General features: G+C 33.1%; 1 protein-coding gene and 1 long non-coding RNA gene across 4 annotated transcripts in view; one reads left to right on the top strand and one right to left on the bottom strand.

The window, feature by feature from the left end:
• ASPP (Ankyrin-repeat, SH3-domain, and Proline-rich-region containing Protein) overlaps positions 1-20,115 on the bottom strand; it is a 454,315-nt gene that overhangs the window by 296,915 nt on the left and 137,285 nt on the right. The gene's annotated exons all lie outside the window — the stretch shown is intronic.
• The window catches only part of LOC143204950 (uncharacterized), a 40,863-nt gene continuing 30,655 nt past the window's right edge, over positions 9,908-20,115 (top strand). The window contains exons 1-2 of the long non-coding RNA XR_013007706.1: positions 9,908-9,959; positions 13,410-13,577. This is a non-coding gene — a long non-coding RNA (uncharacterized LOC143204950). The remainder of the gene's footprint in view (positions 9,960-13,409; positions 13,578-20,115) is intronic.

Below are 20,115 nucleotides of genomic sequence, written 5' to 3'. Positions count from 1 at the left end.
TAATATTCCACTATATACACACAATTTAGCTTAATACCCGTTTAAACTTACTACTAACTCAGTTCAGCAATAACATTACAAATATTTGATTATTTTAGATTAAAAATACGTGAAAACATTGTACGCGCCTTTGAAATTTAAGGTTTTCCCTCGATTGTCCCCCCATCCCCCATCAGATCCTGACTAGGTTCCAATGGGACCACCTCGGAAGCACGCCCTTTGGAATAAAAAAAGAGTTTTGAAAATCGGTCCATAACTGACGGAGATATCGGCGAACATACACTAAAAAAATATATACAGCCGAACATAGAACCTTCTCCTATTTTGAAGTCGGTTAAATATCACCGATTACGTCAAAATTATAGGGTTGATATGCTAAGCTTAGACGTGGTGACATGAGCACCGAAGACGGTGAACGCAGTGGACGCCCAAAAGAGGTTGTTACCAACGAAAAAATCCACAAAATGATTTTGAATGATACTACTACTCTAAAGATATCAACTAAACGTATACATCATGTCATTCACGAATATTTGGGTATGAAAAGGCTGTGTGCAAAGTGGGTGCCGTGCGAGCTCACTTTTGACCAAAAACAACGACGAATTGGTGATTCGGAGTAGTGTTTGAAGATGATCAAGCGTAATAAAATCGAGTTTTTGCATCAATATTTGACAATGGATGAAACATGTCACATCGTTTCACTCCAAAGTCCAATCGACAGTCATCCGAGTGGACTGCACACGATGAACCCGCTCCAAAGCGTGGGAAAACGCAACAGTCGGCTGGCAAGGTTATGGCGTCTGTATATTAGAATGCAAATGGAATAATTTTAATTGACGACGGAAAAAGGAAGGACCATCACTAGCGACTATTACATAACATTATTTGACCGTTTGAAAGACGAAATCGCCGAAAAACGGCCGCATTTGAAGAAAAAGAAAGTGCTGCGTCACCAAGACAATGCACCGTGTTAAAAATCCATGAACTGGGCTTCGAATTGCTTCCTCGTCCACCGTATTCTCCAAATCTGACCCTCAGCGACTATTTCCTGTTCTCAGATCTCAAAAGAATGATCCCTGGGAAGAAATTTTCATCGTATGAAGAGGTGATCGACGAAACTGAGGCCTATTTTGAAGCAAAGGACAAATCGTACTACCAAAATGGTATCAAAAAAGTTGGAGGGTCGCTATAATCAGTGTATCACCCTTGATCGGAATTATGTTGAATAAAAAAACTAATTTTGCCAAAAAAATGTGTCTACCTATGGTAAGTCCGGGACTTTTCAATTGCCCTGTTATGTGCGCAATTGGTCGACAAATCACCCTCAAACTTCTTATGGAGAAGGAATATTCAAGCTTCCAAATCGGTGGCAAAGGTGTATAGAGCGCAAGGGTGATTACATCGAAAAATGTTAAATATTTATTTTGTGTATACCATTGATCAATAAATTTATGTTACAAAATTACCCTTTATCTTTGATTCCCCCTCATATGCTACAAAAATCCTCTAAAATAACCAAGCACCATACCTAATATTACACACCTATACAGTGGATTATCCAGTTAATACTAAAACTCAACTAACTTTAATCAATAGGCTAGACTTTTGAGGTTATCAATCAGATTATGAAATTAACTCTGGACGAAAAGTTGGAACCTCCAGCAATTGATCGGGATAAAACATTATTTTACCAGGGAGGGGGTTTCGGAAGGATGGGGATTAAAACGTCCAAATTTGGCGAATAAAATCCCGAGCCAGGTTAATAAAATGAAAATCCAATCGGGACCATCAATTTTAACACACAGCGTTATTACGTTTTTATTTAGATCGTTTTTGTATTTAACGGCCGTATAAAAAAACGTTATTCTACCGACGTGTCCCCGGATTGGCCGGTTTAGTTTTATGTTCCTAATCAAATTGGCCATATATGATATTTAAATTTACGACAGAAGCGACAGAGGACTCCTAATAAATCGACGTTTTTTATTGTATAGTAATTAATTAACTCTGATAATACACAAGGTGTGCTGTTAAGAGAACAGAATTCCTTAATATACATTTTTTAACCATATAACTGAACCGACTTCAAAAATAAACAAGGAACTCACTAAAAATTTAAAAATTGTGAAAATTAACTTTTTAACACAAAAAAAAACGTTTTAAAGTAAAATACGTACATAATAAGCGTTGTAATGACTAAATAAAAATAAACAAAAGCCTTATTTAACTTATCTACTACATGTATTTTACAGTCTACTATATACACACTATTTAGCTTAATACCTATTTATATATTTACAATTTTATTTTAGCTATTACCAACTCATTACTTTGAAGTCGGTGCCGAGGCACAAATTAAATTAGTTTTGTTTGTAATTTAATTCTGTATATATGTCACAGAATTTTATTATTACTTTTCTTTTGTCTGGGCTCGGCACCGACTTATTTATAACAACCTTATTTATTTCTTGAAATCGCTTCATTTTTTTTGTTAAATATAGTCAATTCAAAATAGCAGTGACACGAGTGTCAATATATGTCTGTCTAAAGCTGTAAATTCGTTTTACAGGCAGACAATATTATCCTTGTCATATTATTCTATTTAAAAAGAGATAGAATGCTATTAGAGAAGTTCGAACATGTAACGGAATGAGCTTGCAAAAGTTGTCCGTTTGCCAAACATCTGAAAATTCTTCAAAACATTGTAATTACGGGTTATAAACCCATAAAACCGACCGTTAAAACGTTGTTTTGTTTTAATAAATTTGAAATCGCCGCGGTTTTTATTGAAAATATTTTTTGCGCCTTGCAGCTGCACTTTATATTAGTACGGACACGGTCACTAAAATATCTCAAAAAATAAAAAACAATATAACCTTAAATTCGTCAAAAAGAAACCGTGTTTATGCGAAACCCGTGACGAATCAAGCTCAATCTTGGTGTTTCAGAGATCAAATATACGAAATATATAAAACAGTAAGTAGTTTTTTCAATCGAAACATAATTTAATACAATTATTTCAGAGAAAATTGTTAATCTGGGTAGTTTCCACAAAGGTCCAAAAGATATAGAGCTATTTGAAAGATGTAGAACATCCGTTCATACATTGTTGGATAATATAGGATTTAAGTGGTGTAAAGATAACCGACGAAGAGCTTTAATGGAACTTCCGGAGATTGCTTTTAACAGAATACAATTTTTAAAAACATATAACAAAATCAAAATTTAAAAACCAAAAATTAAAAGAGACATGAATATTTCAGAATGATACGTTGGGTTGCTCATGGCAAGATGATGATAAATATAGTGTAACGACAACAAAGGTTCATGGAAAAAGGTAAACGTTGGAATAACTATCGATTAGGTTTCGTTAGTCATAACATAATGCATCAATGCATTATGTAAAGTCTGGATTTATGGAAAGAGGTATTGTCGAAAATAACACCTTCGATTTGTATGAGATCGATCAAGCACATTGAAGAAGAAATTGACAAATGGTAGAATTTTGAGCAAGTTTTCAATAGATTGGAAATAAACAGCTTGGTTATTAACTTGACAAGTATTTCTGAAAGTGACTGTGATTGAATAAAACTTTATGAATGTTGGTTTATGATCCAATGCTGACGATTACCAAGACAGGGTGATGAAAGAGGAAACGACTAAAGGTCAGTATACGATTAATATACTTTAATGGTAGGGAATTGTATTATAGAGTGAAAGCTTTATGAGCATGTGTGTTATTCTTCAGAATATACATGAACGTTTGGTTAACATGTATGAGCAATAACACGAACTGTTTTGAAGATATGGCAGATGCATTAAGGATAATGCAGTGATTAAATGTAGTTTTATCAAGAAAGATGTATACAGATAGTAACAGGACAAACTAAAGAGAAATATAGTAATATCATAATGCCTTTACAAGGATACATTGCATCGAAAAAAACAAGAACTAAGCGCAAAACATAAATCTGCTCTCTAATGAAAGTAAAATACATTATTCAGATATACAATTGTTAATTAAGTGGATTAGGTCTTCGGGGGATACCACTACATACAAAAACGCGTCTAGAACCCTATCGATATTAGTATGAAAAACAGCTCAATGTATATATAATAAAACAACTCTAACCTATAAATTATTGTGGCTCTAAAATTAATTGTAGTTTTACATTCTTCGATAATAAATGCATTTGATGTACTATAATGTTAAAATAAATTATATTTAATAGAATATTTGTTCAATTATTTTATTTATATTAAAATTTTGTTGCGCCAGAGCCTAAATGTAGTAAAACTAATAATAAAATGAGTAAAACTCAGAATAACTGCGGCAACATTGCGACGTTTCCCGTGTCACTGCTATTTTGAATTGACTATATATTTTATTATTCCCTTTTTAGTGTTAGATATTTACTCAATAAATTACGCAGTTGTTCTAATAAGCATTACAATGAAATGGCCCAATTAATATTTCAGCCCGTATGAGGAAAAATAGGAATAAAGAAACGATGATTAAAAATAAGGAAGCCCTCAGGGCCCGGGGTTCGCTACCTAGTCTAGGTGATCTGATAAGTTTTCCAACCAAACTAGAACAAAAAAAAGTTGCTGCCCCCGTTAAAAAGCAAACTGATTGATTTTTATACTAAATTACTTTCGAATTTTCGTCACATCAGCATCGATATCAAATATCTAATTATTTTAAATAAAAAATATGTGAAAATTTTGCGTGCCTTTGAAATTTGAGCGTTTCCCTCGATTCCTCCCTTCCCCCCAACAGATTCTGAATTGGTTCCAATCCAAAGGGACCACCTCGAAAGTGCACTCTTTTGAATAAAAATAATTTTTACAATCGGCCCATAATTGACGAGGAAATCGGCGACCACACATTTAAGTAATTTAAGTAATCATTCCTGTACTATCTTGGTGCACATACAATACTTCACAGGACTTTGTCCATATGTGTGTATGTCCATATAAGTTTCAACACGTACTATAATGGTAATTTTCTTCCAATTATCAATACATTTTCCTATATTTTAAGTCCAGTTCTCTCTTTTTCTTTTATACACGTTCCTTCCAATGAAGTTATTCATCAAGATTTAACAAAATATGCAGAGATATTTGAGAAGAGAAGTTAACACTGTCATATAGCGTCATTCCTCTATAAATAAACAAGGAGTAACGTACTCGTTACGGCCCTGTCTGTCGAAGCAACGTGAGTACCTGAAAGAGTTGCCTTTATCTTCGCTCCACGGAAAACAATAATTTTACTAACGGTTTCTGTAATCACAACGAGCCAGCGCAATACATTTCACTAGATCCGACTGAAAAATAGTTGATATTCTCGATGCGTATAGCCTTTAACCGGCGATGCAGTAAGTTGGGCGAGGAAATTACGTGTCCCATTGGGGGATAATTTAGATTTCCTAAAATGTATTCGGTGTTATTTGATATCGTGTACGTCTTCGGTCACTTAAGAACTCTATTTTCCTATTCGTATGGTCCTGGTGTCTTAATTTGTCTTTCATTCTATCATAAAAGGTTTTGTTTTTCGATATTCCTTTTTGTTGAGAAGATAATGCTAGAATATATATCATAAATACGTTTTTGTAAATAGGCAACATAGTATACGCTAGTCATTTGTCAATTCTGTGATGTTTCTTCTCATTCAGTCATTATCCATTAAAAGGCGCACTACGTAACGCGGAAAATGTGGCTCTGGTGCGCGAGTGTGTAGTATTGCAAAGTCTATAGAAACATGAATTCGGATATGTGGTTCCCAGTTACATATTTCTGCACGTAGTTTAAGGCGAATTTTGAAAACTGATTTGAGAATGTTCCCGTACAAAATTCAATTAGTCCAAAAATTGCTACTGCGAGATCCTGATCAACGAGTATAGTAATTCAATCCTAAGGCGGTCTGGGGTAATAAAATAACCAAGGTGTTGCAGTTACTGTTACTGCTGAATGGTACCAAGACATGATTCGAAATTCTTTTGTGCCTGAAATGGAAGAGCAAGGACTAGATGACATGTGGTTTCAGCAAGATGGGACCACAACACACACAGCTCGTTCAACAAATCAATTACTGAATGACGTTTTTCCACAAAAACTAATTTCACAAAGTAGCGATTTAGCATGGCCAGCCAGATCTCCGGATTTAACAGCACCAGACTTCATCTTAAAGACAATATTCGTCATGAAAATGAAAAAATTCAGCCTCAGATGTTACAGGCTGTCATGAAAAATGCCTTAAAAAGAGCCAAAAGCTGCATAGCGAATCGCGGTCGCCCATTTTGAAAAATCCTCTGACGGGCATATCCTTAAAGGTTTAAGCTTCGTAAATATGAAAAATAAAAAGATTTTTTTCACATTCCTATGCGTATAAATATGTTAAATAAATAAATGATAACTAATTTGTACACTATATAAAGTCGGCACGACAGATGCCACTAATATGGCGATGTCTAGTTAAAGTTATAGCTTCGGTAGTTTAAGACTCTTGCAGCTGGTAACGGTTTACAGCAAGGAAGCAATGTCCCAATGCAAATAAATTAATATTACCGGCTAAAGTAAACATGTTCCAGTACAACAAAAAACGCATCTAAATCATTTAATATCATCGCCACACGTGATTTATTTATTAATAACTAAATAAAATGAAAGTTATTCCAGTCTCGTTATTTCGTTGGAATAATAATTAATAACGTTGCATAATAGATATATTGGACTAATACAAGAACTATCAAGGTTACGAGACCTTTCCCAAAATATATGTAAATCAATAAAAAAACAAATTAATCGTATACCGCTTTATATTTTAGTTATCTGAATAACCTGACAGCACCTAACAATTTTATTTTAAATGGTAATAATTGATACATATATATGTACTATTCCTCTGACTTTTAACGAGTTTTATATATTTCAATTGTTCATTTAAAAGTAGTGAATGTCTTTATCTTTGATTCCGCCTCATATGCTACAAAAATCCTCTAAAATAACCAAGCACCATACCTAATATTACACACCTATACAGTGGATTATTCAGTAAATACTAAAACTCAACTAACTTTAATCAATAGGCTAGACTTTTGAGGTTATCAATCAGATTATGAAATTAACTCTGGACGAAAAGTTGGAACCTCGAGCAATTGATCGGGATAAAACATTATTTTACCAGGGATGGGGGGGGTTCGGAAGGATGGGGATTAAAACGTCCAAATTTGGCGAATAAAATCCCGAGCCAGGTTAATAAAATGAAAATCCAATCGGGACCATCAATTTTAACACACAGCGTTATTACGTTTTTATTTAGATCGTTTTTTGTATTTAACGGCCGTATAAAAAAACGTTATTCTACCGACGTGTCCCCGGATTGGCCGGTTTAGTTTTATGTTCCTAATCAAATTGGCCATATATGATATTTAAATTTACGACAGAAGCGACAGAGGACTCCTAATAAATCGACGTTTTTTATTGTATAGTAATTAATTAACTCTGATAATACACAAGGTGTGCTGTTAAGAGAACAGAATTCCTTAATATACATTTTTTAACGCTATAATTGCACCGACTTCAAAAATAGATAAGGAACTCACTAAAAATTAAAAAATTGTGAAAATTAACTTTTTAACACAAAAAAAAACGTTTTAAAATAAAACATGCACATAATAATCGTTGTAATGACTAAATAAAAATAAACAAAAGCCTTATTTAACTTATCTACTACATGTATTTTACAGTCTACTATATACACACTATTTAGCTTAATACCTACCTAAACCTATTTATATATTTACAATTTTATTTTAACTATTACCAACTCATTACTTTGAAGTCGGTGCCGAGGCACAAATTAAATTAGTTTTCTTTGTAATTTAATTCTGTATATATGTCACAAAATTTTATTATTACTTTTCTATTGTTTGGGCTCGGCACCGACTTATTTATAACAACCTTATTTATTTCTTGAAGTCGCTTCATTTTTTTTGTTAAATATAGTCAATTCAAAATAACAGTGACACGAGTGTCAATATATGTCTGTCTAAAGCTGTAAATTCGTTTTACAGGCAGACAATATTATCCTTGTCATTTTATTCTACTTAAAAAGAGATAGAATGCTGTTAGAGAAGTTCGAACATGTAACGGAATGAGCTTGCAAAAGTTGTCCGTTTGCCAAACATCTGAAAATTCTTCAAAACATTATAATTACGGGTTATAAACCCATAAAACCGACCGTTAAAACGTTGTTTTGTTTTAATAAATTTGAAATCGCCGCGGTTTTTATTGAAAATATTTTTTGCGCCTTGCAGCTGCACTTTATATTAGTACGGACACGGTCACTAAAATATCTCAAAAAATAAAAAACAATATAACCTTAAATTCGCCAAAAAGAAACCGTGTTTATGCGAAACAGGTGACGAATCAAGCTCAATCTTGGTGTTTCAGAGATCAAATATACGAAATGTATAAAACAGTAAGTAGTTTTTTCAATCGAAACATAATTTAATACAATTATTTCAGAGAAAATTGTTAATCTGGGTAGTATCCACAAAGATCCAAAAGATATAGAGCTATTTGAGAGATGTAGAACATCCGTTCATACATTGTTGGATAATATAGGATTTAAGTGGTGTAAAGATAACCGACAAAGGGGTTTAATGGAACTTCCGGAGATTGCTTTTAAAAGAATACAATTTTTAAAAACATATAACAAAATCAAAATTTAAAAACCAAAAATTAAAAGAGACATGAATATTTCAGAATGATACGTTGGGTTGCTCATGGCAAGATGATAATAAATATAGTGTAACGACAACAAAGGTTCATGGAAAAAGGTAAACGTTGGAATAACTATCGATTAGGTTTTGTTAGTCATAACATAATGCATCAATGCATTATGCAAAGTCTGGATTTATGGAAAGAGGCATTGTCGAAAATAACACCTTCGATTTGTATGAGCTCGATCAGATATATTGAAGAAGAAATTGACAAATGGTAGAATTTTGAGCAAGTTTTTAATAGATTGGAAATAAACAGCTTGGTTATTAACTTGACTAGTATTTCTGAAAGTGACTGTGATTGAATAAAACTTTATGAATGTTGGTTTATGATCCAATGCTGACGATTACCAAGACAGGGTGATGAAAGAGGAAACGACTAAAGGTCAGTATACGATTAATATACTTTAATGGTAGGGAATTGTATTATAGAGTCAAAGCTTTATGAGCATGTGTGTTATTCTTCAGAATATACATGAACGTTTGGTTAACATGTATGAGCAATAACACGAACTGTTTTGAAGATATGGCAGATGCATTAAGGATAATGCAGTGATTAAATGTAGTTTTATCAAGAAAGATGTATACAGATAGTAACAGGACAAACTAAAGAGAAATATAGTAATATCATAATGCCTTTACAAGGATACATTGCATCGAAAGAAACAAGAACTAAGCGCAAAACATAAATCTGCTCTCTAATGAAAGTAAAATACATTATTCAGATATACAATTGTTAATTAAGTGGATTAGGTATTCGGGGGATACCACTACATACAAAAACGAGTCTAGAACCCTATCGATATTAGTATGAAAAACAGCTCAATGTATATATAATAAAACAACTCTAACCTATAAATTATTGTGGCTCTAAAATTAATTGTAGTTTTACATTCTTCGATAATAAATGCATTTGATGTACTATAATGTTAAAATAAATTATATTTAATAGAATATTTGTTCAACTATTTTATTTATATTAAAATTTTGTTATGTCAGAACCTAAATGTATTAAAACTAGTAATAAAATGAGTAAAACTCATGTTGTTCTAATAAGCATTACAATGGATAGCCCAATTAAAATTTCAGCCCGTATGAGGAAAAATAGCAATAAAGAAACGATGATTAAAAATAAGGAACCCCTCAGGGCCCGAAGTTGGCTACCTAGTCTAGGTGATCTGACAAGTTTTCCAACCAAACTAGAACAAAAAAAAGTGGCTGCCCCCATTAAAAAGCAAACTGATTCATTTTTATACTAAATTACTTTCGAATTTTCGTCACATCAGCATCGATATCAAATATCTAATTATTTTAAATAAAAAATATGTGAAAATTTTGCGTGCCTTTGAAATTTGAGCGTTTCCCTCGATTCCTCCCTTCCCCCCAACAGATCCTGAATTGGTTCCAATCCAAAGGGACCACCTCGAAAGTGCACTCTTTTGAATAAAAATAATTTTTACAATCGGCCCATAATTGACGAGGAAATCGGCGACCATACATTTAAGTAATTTAAGTAATAATTCCTGTACTATCTTGGTGCACATACAATACTTCACAGGACTTTGTCCATATAAGTTTCAACACGTACTATAATTGTAATTTTCTTCCAATTATCAATACATTTTCCTATATTTTAAGTCCAGTTCTCTCTTTTTCTTTTATACACGTTCCTTCCAATGAAGTTATTCATCAAGATTTAACAAAATATGCAGAGATATTTGAGAAGAGAAGTTAACACTGTCATATAGCGTCATTCCTCTATAAATAAACAAGGAGTAACGTACTCATTACGGCCCTGTCTGTCGAAACAACGTGAGTACCTGAAAGAGTTGCCTTTATCTTCGCTCCACGGAAAACAATAATTTTACTAACGGTTTCTGTAATCACAACGAGCCAGCGCAATACATTTCACTAGATCCGACTGAAAAATAGTTGATATTCTCGATGCGTATAGCCTTTAACCGGCGATGCAGTAAGTTGGGCGAGGAAATTACGTGTCCCATTGGGGGATAATTTAGATTTCCTAAAATGTATTCGGTGTTATTTGATATCGTGTACGTCTTCGGTCACTTAAGAACTCTATTTTCCTATTCGTATAGTCCTGGTGTCTTAATTTGTCTTTCATTCTATCATAAAAGGTTTTGTTTTCGATATTCCTTTTTGTTGAGAAGATAATGCTAGAATATATAGAGAAGGTGCCAAATTATACTGTTTTCAAACGGTTATTTTATCATAAATACATTTTTGTAAATAGGCAACAGAGTATACGCTAGTCATTTGTCAAATCTGTGATGTTTCTTCTCATTCAGTCATTATCCATTAAAAGGCACACTTCGTAACACGTAGTTTAAGGCGAATTTTGGAAACTGATTTGAGAATGTTCCCGTACAAAATTCAATTAGTCCAAAAATTGCTACTGAGAGATCCTGATCAACGAGTTGAGTATAGTAATTCAATCCTAAGGCGATCTGGTGAAATTGAGGATTTCCCGTCTAAATTGATGATGAGCGATGAAGCCCATTTTTTTCTCAGTTTCCACGTCAACAACTGTTTGGTGCGGTATTCATGTTGGAAACATCATTGGTCCCTATTTTTTAGAAAATAACCAAGGTGTTGCAGTTACTGTTACTGCTGAATGGTACCAAGACATGATTCGAAATTCTTTTGTGCCTGAAATGGAAGAGCAAGGACTAGAGGACATGTGGTTTCAGCAAGAAGGGACCACAACACACACAGCTCGTTCAACAAATCAATTACTGAATGACGTTTTTCCACAAAAACTAATTTCACAACGTAGCGATTTAGCATGGCCAGCCGAATCTCCGGATTTAACAGTACCAGACTTCATCTTAAAGACAATATTCGTCATGAAAATGAAAAAATGCAGCCTCAGATGTTACAGGCTGTCATGAAAAATGCCTTAAAAAGAGCCAAAAGTTGCGAATCGCGGTCACCAATTTTGAAAAATCCTCTTAAGGGCATATCCTTAAAGATTTAAGCTTTGTAAATATGAAAAATAAAAAGATTTTTTTCACATTCCTATGCGTATAAATATGTTAAATAAATAAATGATAACTAATTTGTACACTATATAAAGTCGGCACGACAGATGCCACTAATATGGCGATGTCTAGTTAAAGTTATAGCTTCGGTAGTTTAAGACTCTTGCAGCTGGTAACGGTTTACAGCAAGGAAGCAATGTCCCAATGCAAATAAATTAATATTACCGGCTAAAGTAAACATGTTCCAGTACAACAAAAAACGCATCTAAATCATTTAATATCATCGCCACACGTGATTTATTTATTAATAACTAAATAAAATGAAAGTTATTCCAGTCTCGTTATTTCGTTGGAATAATAATTAATAACGTTGCATAATAGATATATTGGACTAATACAAGAACTATCAAGGTTACGAGACCTTTCCCAAAATATATGTAAATCAATAAAAAAACAAATTAATCGTATACCGCTTTATATTTTAGTTATCTGAATAACCTGACAGCACCTAACAATTTTATTTTAAATGGTAATAATTGATACATATATATGTACTATTCCTCTGACTTTTAACGAGTTTTATATATTTCAATTGTTCATTTAAAAGTAGTGAATGTTGAAAATGCAATTTTGAACGTTTCATTATTAGAGTCTTTATACACTGAATAAGGTAATAATAACATAAAAAATTACACTTAGAAGGGAATATTAAATAGTTTTTGTACCGATTTGTATAAGTTTCAGAAACACCGGAGGGTTAGGGGTATAAAATGCTGCCATTTGACAGATTTACCTTCTTTTGTCTCATGCTTTAGTTTCAAATTTAACCAAAGATGTTTAGTGACCGCTTTTTTGTATTTTTTTTTTAATAATTTTAAGATATTTTGTAGTATTTATTAATTCTAGTTAACCATGTTCCACTTTCAAGTGGTTTTATCTGGAAAAGAATTTTTGCTTCATGTATTTTTTAAGTTTAAAAATTGTAATATAAAAATAAATAGTACCTTCTCAATATATTTTGTAGGCATTACATTAAATACGTAGGCATGCATTTTAGAAAATAAGCGTTCATAAACGAAATTAGATGTATATTCATATGAAATGCTACGAAAATATATTTTTTAGATTGATTTTGATTGAGGAACAGATATTACTTATATACGTAATATTTAATATCTTCAGTTATTCCAATATAACACAAAATTTCCAACATATTCCCATGTAAAGTTATATTATAGGCCTAATGGCAAAAATCCCATATTTATTCCCATACGTCAATCAGATAGTGTTTTTGCTGTTTCTTTTTTAAATGTGCTTAGTATTCAAGTGTGGAATGATATTTATATTGTTTTTTTTTAATTTGTCGATTGTACTGCTCACTGTGGCTCTGAAACGCATAATTTTATATGGGGATAGCCATATGTTCTATGTATCTATGACTATTCTAGAGAAATGTCTAAACTTTTAAACTTAAGTCAGACTAAGTTGTTTAAACTAACACAGGCATTTTACTAGGAGAGGTCGCTGATCAAAATGCAAACGAGTAGTTAATATGTTCATCAAGCACAAAAAATAACGAATATTCAACAGAAACAAGAAAACTATTAACTATTTCTTTTAGGTAATTTACGGATTACATCTCGAAAGAACGATGTATCTTTTGAGGCTCTCCACGAATCGACTTATTTTTTGGCATCTTCACAACAAGTCAACCGCTGCTCAGACAAGTCACGACTCATATATCGGAAGAAAAAGTATAAGAAGGAGCCAGGCGTGAAGAATACAGCGGGTGAGATAACACTTCCTATTTTAATGTTTCCAAGTATATTTTCATCGACTTTGCAACAGGTGGTCGAGCAATGTAACCCTGAGGAATTACATGATTTTGTCTTATATTCCAGTAATATTTCGCGCAGTGCTCGATTCAAACGCATCAATTGTAATCGACAACGATCTCCATTGATAGCTTCTTCGAGTAAATCCTCGTCTTTTTTGGCTGTTTTTGTACTATTTGTTTTAGGTGTCAAAATCACCACTTTTACAACAGTCTTTTTCTTCAAACTGTAGTGAATATTCAGGCATTTCTTCGCACTCCAACGAAATGACACATACTGAAAAGTGAAGCTTGTCAGTGAGGCTTCAACATGAAATTGGTTACAATTGTACTCGACACGATTTAAACACAGCAACACCATCGGTCGTAAATCTCTTAAACAAGGTTTATAACAAAAATTGAGAAACAATTTTCGACAATCTACAACCCGATATTGTTTTTAAAATCATTGACGGACATTTCACGATCGCAATACTCATTGTTCTTCGGTTGATGGGCCGATAACGGCGACATTTATTCTCGATACGAAACAAAATAAAGCGACAAATAAATTTCGAGAGGCACGTTAATAAAATTAAAATCGGATTGAGCCATCAATATCAACGCGTCGCCATTTGGCTTGGACGTTTTTATTTTTAAAAGCTCGTAAAGAGGCTATTTTTTGCGAATGTCCTCCAATAGATCCATTAGACTTTTTAAAAAAGGCGAGTTTTTGTTGCGCGATCGCTTAAAATAAAGTTTTTTATTTTAAAATTAAGTACGTAAAACATACCTTCGTTTTGTTTTAATATCATAATAAAGATTTCGTTATTTTTAGAGCGATTTTTCTTTTTTTAATTGAGAATACAAATAAGTTAACACATGGGGTGAAAAGTCCCGGCCGTAATAAAATTAATTGGCTTTATTCATCAACGTAGTCTTCATCAAGAGCCACATAATCATTACAGGGCCGCTCTAACATTTCAATACGACTTTTGTAGAACGATTTATCTTTTTCTCAAAATAGGCCTATCACCAGTTGCTATCCACTCAAGTGACTTTCGTTTTGATTTCAGAGTGATGTGATGGATCCATATTTCATTCCTTATCACATATCGACACAAAAATTCTCGTTTGTTACCTTTACACACTGCTCAGAATCAACAACATGTTGTTGTTTTTGGTCAACAGTGAGCAAACAGGGCAGCCACTTTGAACACGCTGCATCTTCGGTATCTCTACGACGTTTAAAGATAGCAAACCAACGTTTTATTGTTATTTCTGATGGAACAGAGTCCTTATAACACTTATTGCTTCGCTTGAATGCAAGAAGCAGTGTAAAAATCAAAACACGAAATTGTTGTTGATCCATTGTGTCACTCTTAGCATAATAACTCGCATATTTATGAGTAGAATATCAGGAAATTTTAACAGATTTCTTTTGACTGTTAAAACAAACTGCAAAAGTGGTGAAGGCAATAAAATCAGCGCCACCTATGTGTTAGGCCCGGGACTTTCCAGCCCATGTGTTAGTTTTGAACCAAACTACTTATTTTTTTGTTTTTTTTTTTGGCAGTATAGGAACTTCTAAAAAACATGAGTTCTCTTTTATATTATCTTTCAATTTATTCCGGATGTTTTGTTCACAGAGTAGCTCTACTTTTCTCAGAAAGAAATGTCTTCTAAGAAATATATAACAAAGAATATATCACCGTGTATATAACGAAACCATTAAAGGAAACTCAATGGAAAATAATATCTCCTAACAGTAACTTAATGGAAAAACAGGTAAACATACGGCAGTATGTTAATTTATATTCGAAATTGGTGTTCATAAGTTTCGAATTGAAAGATTTACGCAATTTCTCGAGCTGTACGCCATCTGTCGTTGTCCGCCATGACATTTTAATTACCCAATACCGAACGGAACATTCGATTGCAAACTAACAGTACGCAAGACGACACGTAACAGTTGTGGCTATTTCTCGAGAATCATAACCGATATTCGGTGAACTTCGGTAATTTCCGCTTGATTTTGCGACGTTGCCATTAACAGGCAATCAAGTAGAATCGAACGATTTTACTGTAACACTGATAGGACCTTTGTTTTGTTGTTTATAGTCTATTTGTTCTTGTACGGTTCATATTTTGATTATAAATGGTAAAAGAACTGATATATATGAATCGATGTCCTTTATGTGAGTATATCTCATCAAAATCACAGCTCGTTGATCATATAGTCATTCCACAGCATTAGAATTGAACAAGAAACGTTGAACTTCTGTTCGTTTAAAGATTTTTGAGGTTGGCGGTTCCCATTTTGGTAAAATTAATACCATTTCTAAATTTGAGCGTAATCAACCAAAAATTCATAAAATTGTAGCAAAGGGTGAAAGGTGAGAGTTATTAAAATCAGATTAAATATGATTGACGCCAAACTAGGTGGAAAAATTCGAATGGGTGCTACATTGGATGAAATCCCAGCTAATTCAAACAGTAGCAATTTGAAAAGACTAAATTTATTGACTGATAAAGATTTATAAAATATTCAGCAAGCAGGTACAAAACATAAAAGTAACGCTACAAGTTTTGAAGCATGGGAAAATGAGGTAAAAAATACAGGACAGTATGTTGTTATATAAGCCACAATCTCAGTTTCTGCATACCCACCCAACTTCAAAGGAAGAAGATCTTATGTTATCCATAATAAATGAAGGACAATATGAAATAGTAAATCATTTTTGTAGTACGATTTGTCATTTGCTTCAAAATAGGCCTTAGTTTCGGCGATCACCTCTTCATTCGACGAATATTTCTTCCCAGCGAGAATTCTTTTGAGATCTGATTCGACTGAGAACCGAAAATAGTCGCTGGGAGGCAAATCTGGAGAATACGATGGATGAGGAAGCAATTTCAAGCCCAATTCATGGATTTCTGACACAGTGCATTGTATTGGTGAAGCAGCACTATCTTTTTCTTCAAATGCGGCGGTTTTTCAGCGATTTCGCCCTTCAAACGGTCCAATAACGCTATGTAGTAGTAGCCGTTGATGGTCCTTTCCCTTTTCAAGGTAGTCAATGAAAATTATTCCATGCATATCCCAAAATACAGACGCCATAATCTTGCCAGCCAACTGCTACGTTTTCCCAGGCTTTGGAGCGGGTTCATCGTGTGCAGTCCACTCGGATGACTGTCAGTTGGACTTCGGAGTGAAATGATGGAACCATGCTTCATCCATTGTTACATATCGACGCAAAAAGTCGTGTTTATTACGCTTGATCATCTTCAAACATAGCTCCAAATCATCAATTCGTCGTTGTTTTTGGTCAAAACTGAGCTCGCGCGGCACCCACTTATATATACAAATATTCGTGAATGATATGACGTACACTTTCAGTTCGTATCTTTAGAGTGCCATTCAAAATCATTTTGTGGATTTTTTTAATGTTTTCGTCGGTGACAACCTCTTTTGAGCATTCAATGCGTTCATCATCGGTGCTCATTTCACCAAGTCTAAACTTAGCATACCAATCCTTGATGGTTGATTTTCCTGGGGCAATGTCTGGCAACTCGGCATCAAGTCAAGTTTTTGCTTCAACTGTAATTTTTCCCTTTAAAAGGCAATATTTTATCGACACGCGAAATTCCTTTTTATCCATTTTTTTCACAATAACAAAATCAAATCAATGTGTCAAATTTATACAGGCATCTTTTAAGGGTTAGAGCTAACTAAAAAACATATGGATTTAATTCTAGTAGCGCTATCTATGGGTCAAGCCGGAGACTTTTCAATTGACCTTTTAAATGATTTGAATTTCAATCCTTGCTTTTATTGAATAATTGAGAGCTTCCATGCAGTCTTTCCATATCGAACAGTTTCAATAATTAAACAATGAAGATAAATGGATGCTTACGTTTTTATATATTGGAAAATATGTTACCGTACATAATGTTTTATTTTCCATTTTTCCTTTTAAAATTAAATAAGTTTATAAAAGCTTACATAAGTTATTGATAAATAATTACTTGTTGGTCTATTTTCTCTTTTTTCTTTTCAAAATTATTTTAAAATAATATTCTTCAGATTTACGTATAATTTGCAAAACTGGCAATGTCGCAAATTTAAATCCTTGTGTGCCATGATTCTCCAGGAGACTCTTGTGACACGTAACGCGAAACTGTCATTTTTTCCCCTCACACACACATACACGCCGCCATATTCGATCATTACCATATCCGAGATTCACGTCTTCACTTCTCTCGATGGACGTTAACAACACTTGCTATAGATGCAAGCCAGGCAGGAAGAAAAAACGCCTTGAAATCTTAGACTGGTTTACGTTTGGCTCTTGTTTTTTTTTTTTTTCCTTTAAAAACATTCTTCGCTTGCCACAGATGAACGACAAGTGATTCCGAGCAAAAACCTTGTCTTTCGAAGCCATCTTCGTCGAGAGAGCCGCGTCTGAATAATATACGTGATTCACTACATTCGACGGTGGGGACCATCCTCGGTCCCCAACCTGTTTGATAAGCCGTGATTAATATGATGAGAAAGGAAATACTAAGCTGAATAATTTCTAATAAAGGCAAGAAATTTATACGCAACAAGTGTCGTTAGAACAAATTATAGATCTGATACGTGATCTTTCTATTCATTAATGTCGGTGTAGTGGTTAACTTTTTAGCGTCATAAATTGGAACTGATTTACGTATTTCCTCATTTAATTTAACTTGTTATACTTTCTTGTCTTATTTACAAGGTGGAACTATCATTTTTTGTTTTGGCCGCTTCGGCATTCTAAAGTATAATTTCGTTTAATTTATTTTTATTATACTAAGTCGTTCAATAATTTGCCCAATGGGCAATAAGTATTTCTTATCATAATTAATAATTACATGATATGTGGAAAATATCTTCTAATTCTTGTTCCAACATCTATATATAGTCTGTTCAAAGTTATTTTGTACATACGTCACTTAAATTTGTGACATCAAAACGTCGCAATGTTGCCATATCAACTTTGAGTTTTAGTTCAGTTTGGCTTTGACATATAAGAAAATTCTAATCTTTCTTTCTAAAGTATAATTTCGTTTAATTTATTTTTATTATACTAAGTCGTTCAATAATTTGCCCAGTGTGCAATAAATATTTCTTATCATAAATAATAATTACATGATATGTGGAAAATATCTTCTAATTATTGTTCCAACATCTATACATAGTCTGTTCAAAGTTACTTTATACATACGTCACTTAAATTTGTGACATCAAAACGTCGCAATGTTGCCATATCAACTTTGAGTTTTAGTTCAGTTTGGCTTTGACGTATAAGAAAATTCCAATCTTTCTTTTTAAAGTATAATTTCGTTTAATTTATTTTTATTATACTAAGTCGTTCAATAATCTGCCCAGTGGGCAATAAGTATTTCTTATCATAATAAATAATTACATGACATGTGGAAAATATCTTCTAATTATTGTTCCAACATCTATATATAGTCTGTTCAAAGTTACTTTATACATACGTCATTCAAATTTGTGACATCAAAACGTCGCAATGTTGCCACATCAACTTTGAGTTTTAGTTCAGTTTGGCTTTGACATACAAGAAAATTCTAATCTAAATAAAATAATTGAACAAAAATGATATCAAATATAATTTAGTTTAACATTATAGTACATCTGAAAACAACAGTTGATTATACAGCCTCAATAGTTTATAGGTTAGAGTTATAAACTCTTATCACTATTACTCCCAAGAATTTTGCATACGTCTGACAACCGGACGACTTTGACAGGCTCGTTCGTTTAAGCGTTCGAAGTAATCAGACAGCATGATGTCTATTTTTAACTACAATAAAATGAGAAGAAAAATATTGTCTGGTTCTGAAACGAATTTACAAATTGCGGCAAAAAATGTTGAATAAACTATATGTCCATTAATCAAATTTGATTTTGTGACCCCACCGCGCTTATTGATTGGCTAGAACTGCCGAATTATGAAATTAGCTTCACAGATTTCACAGCACCCGTTGTTTACAATATGGAGGTCTTCGTGTAATTTATTGAATGAAACTATGTTTCCCTTAACACTTTGTTAATAACACTAACTATTATACAACTAATTAACTAACGAAAATGTATCAATGTTTGATTATTGAACGGATGGTTGTTGATTGAATGTAAGATGCTCGGACGTCGAAAGATCAATGCATCTGCTGCCTATTTTTCTGCGTGCGCTTGATCGTTTTTGGCCAATCTTATTCTGTGGCCATTTCGCGATAAGAAGAAGAGGCCTGACGTCACCACAACAAGAAACTTGTGGTTAGGAAATAATTTTTAGGTTAGTTTTGTGCTATAATTTTGTAGATTGCAATAGAACACAACGATATTTATATTAAATAATATAAAAACATAATTTGTTTGAAGATTATAGTAAAAGTAAGAATTAAAAATAGTCATAGTTGCATACTTCATACCTATAACTTTTCGATTTTTCTGATTTTTCAAAAG

The sequence above is a fragment of the Rhynchophorus ferrugineus genome, unplaced genomic scaffold, assembly GCF_030347505.1.
Source record: "Rhynchophorus ferrugineus isolate W39M unplaced genomic scaffold, kcgeb_rfMv2 rfM11, whole genome shotgun sequence".
Classification (NCBI taxonomy): domain Eukaryota; kingdom Metazoa; phylum Arthropoda; class Insecta; order Coleoptera; family Curculionidae; genus Rhynchophorus; species Rhynchophorus ferrugineus.
The sequence above is the reverse complement of the archived record's forward strand: the minus strand, read 5'-3'. Positions and strand labels throughout refer to the sequence as shown.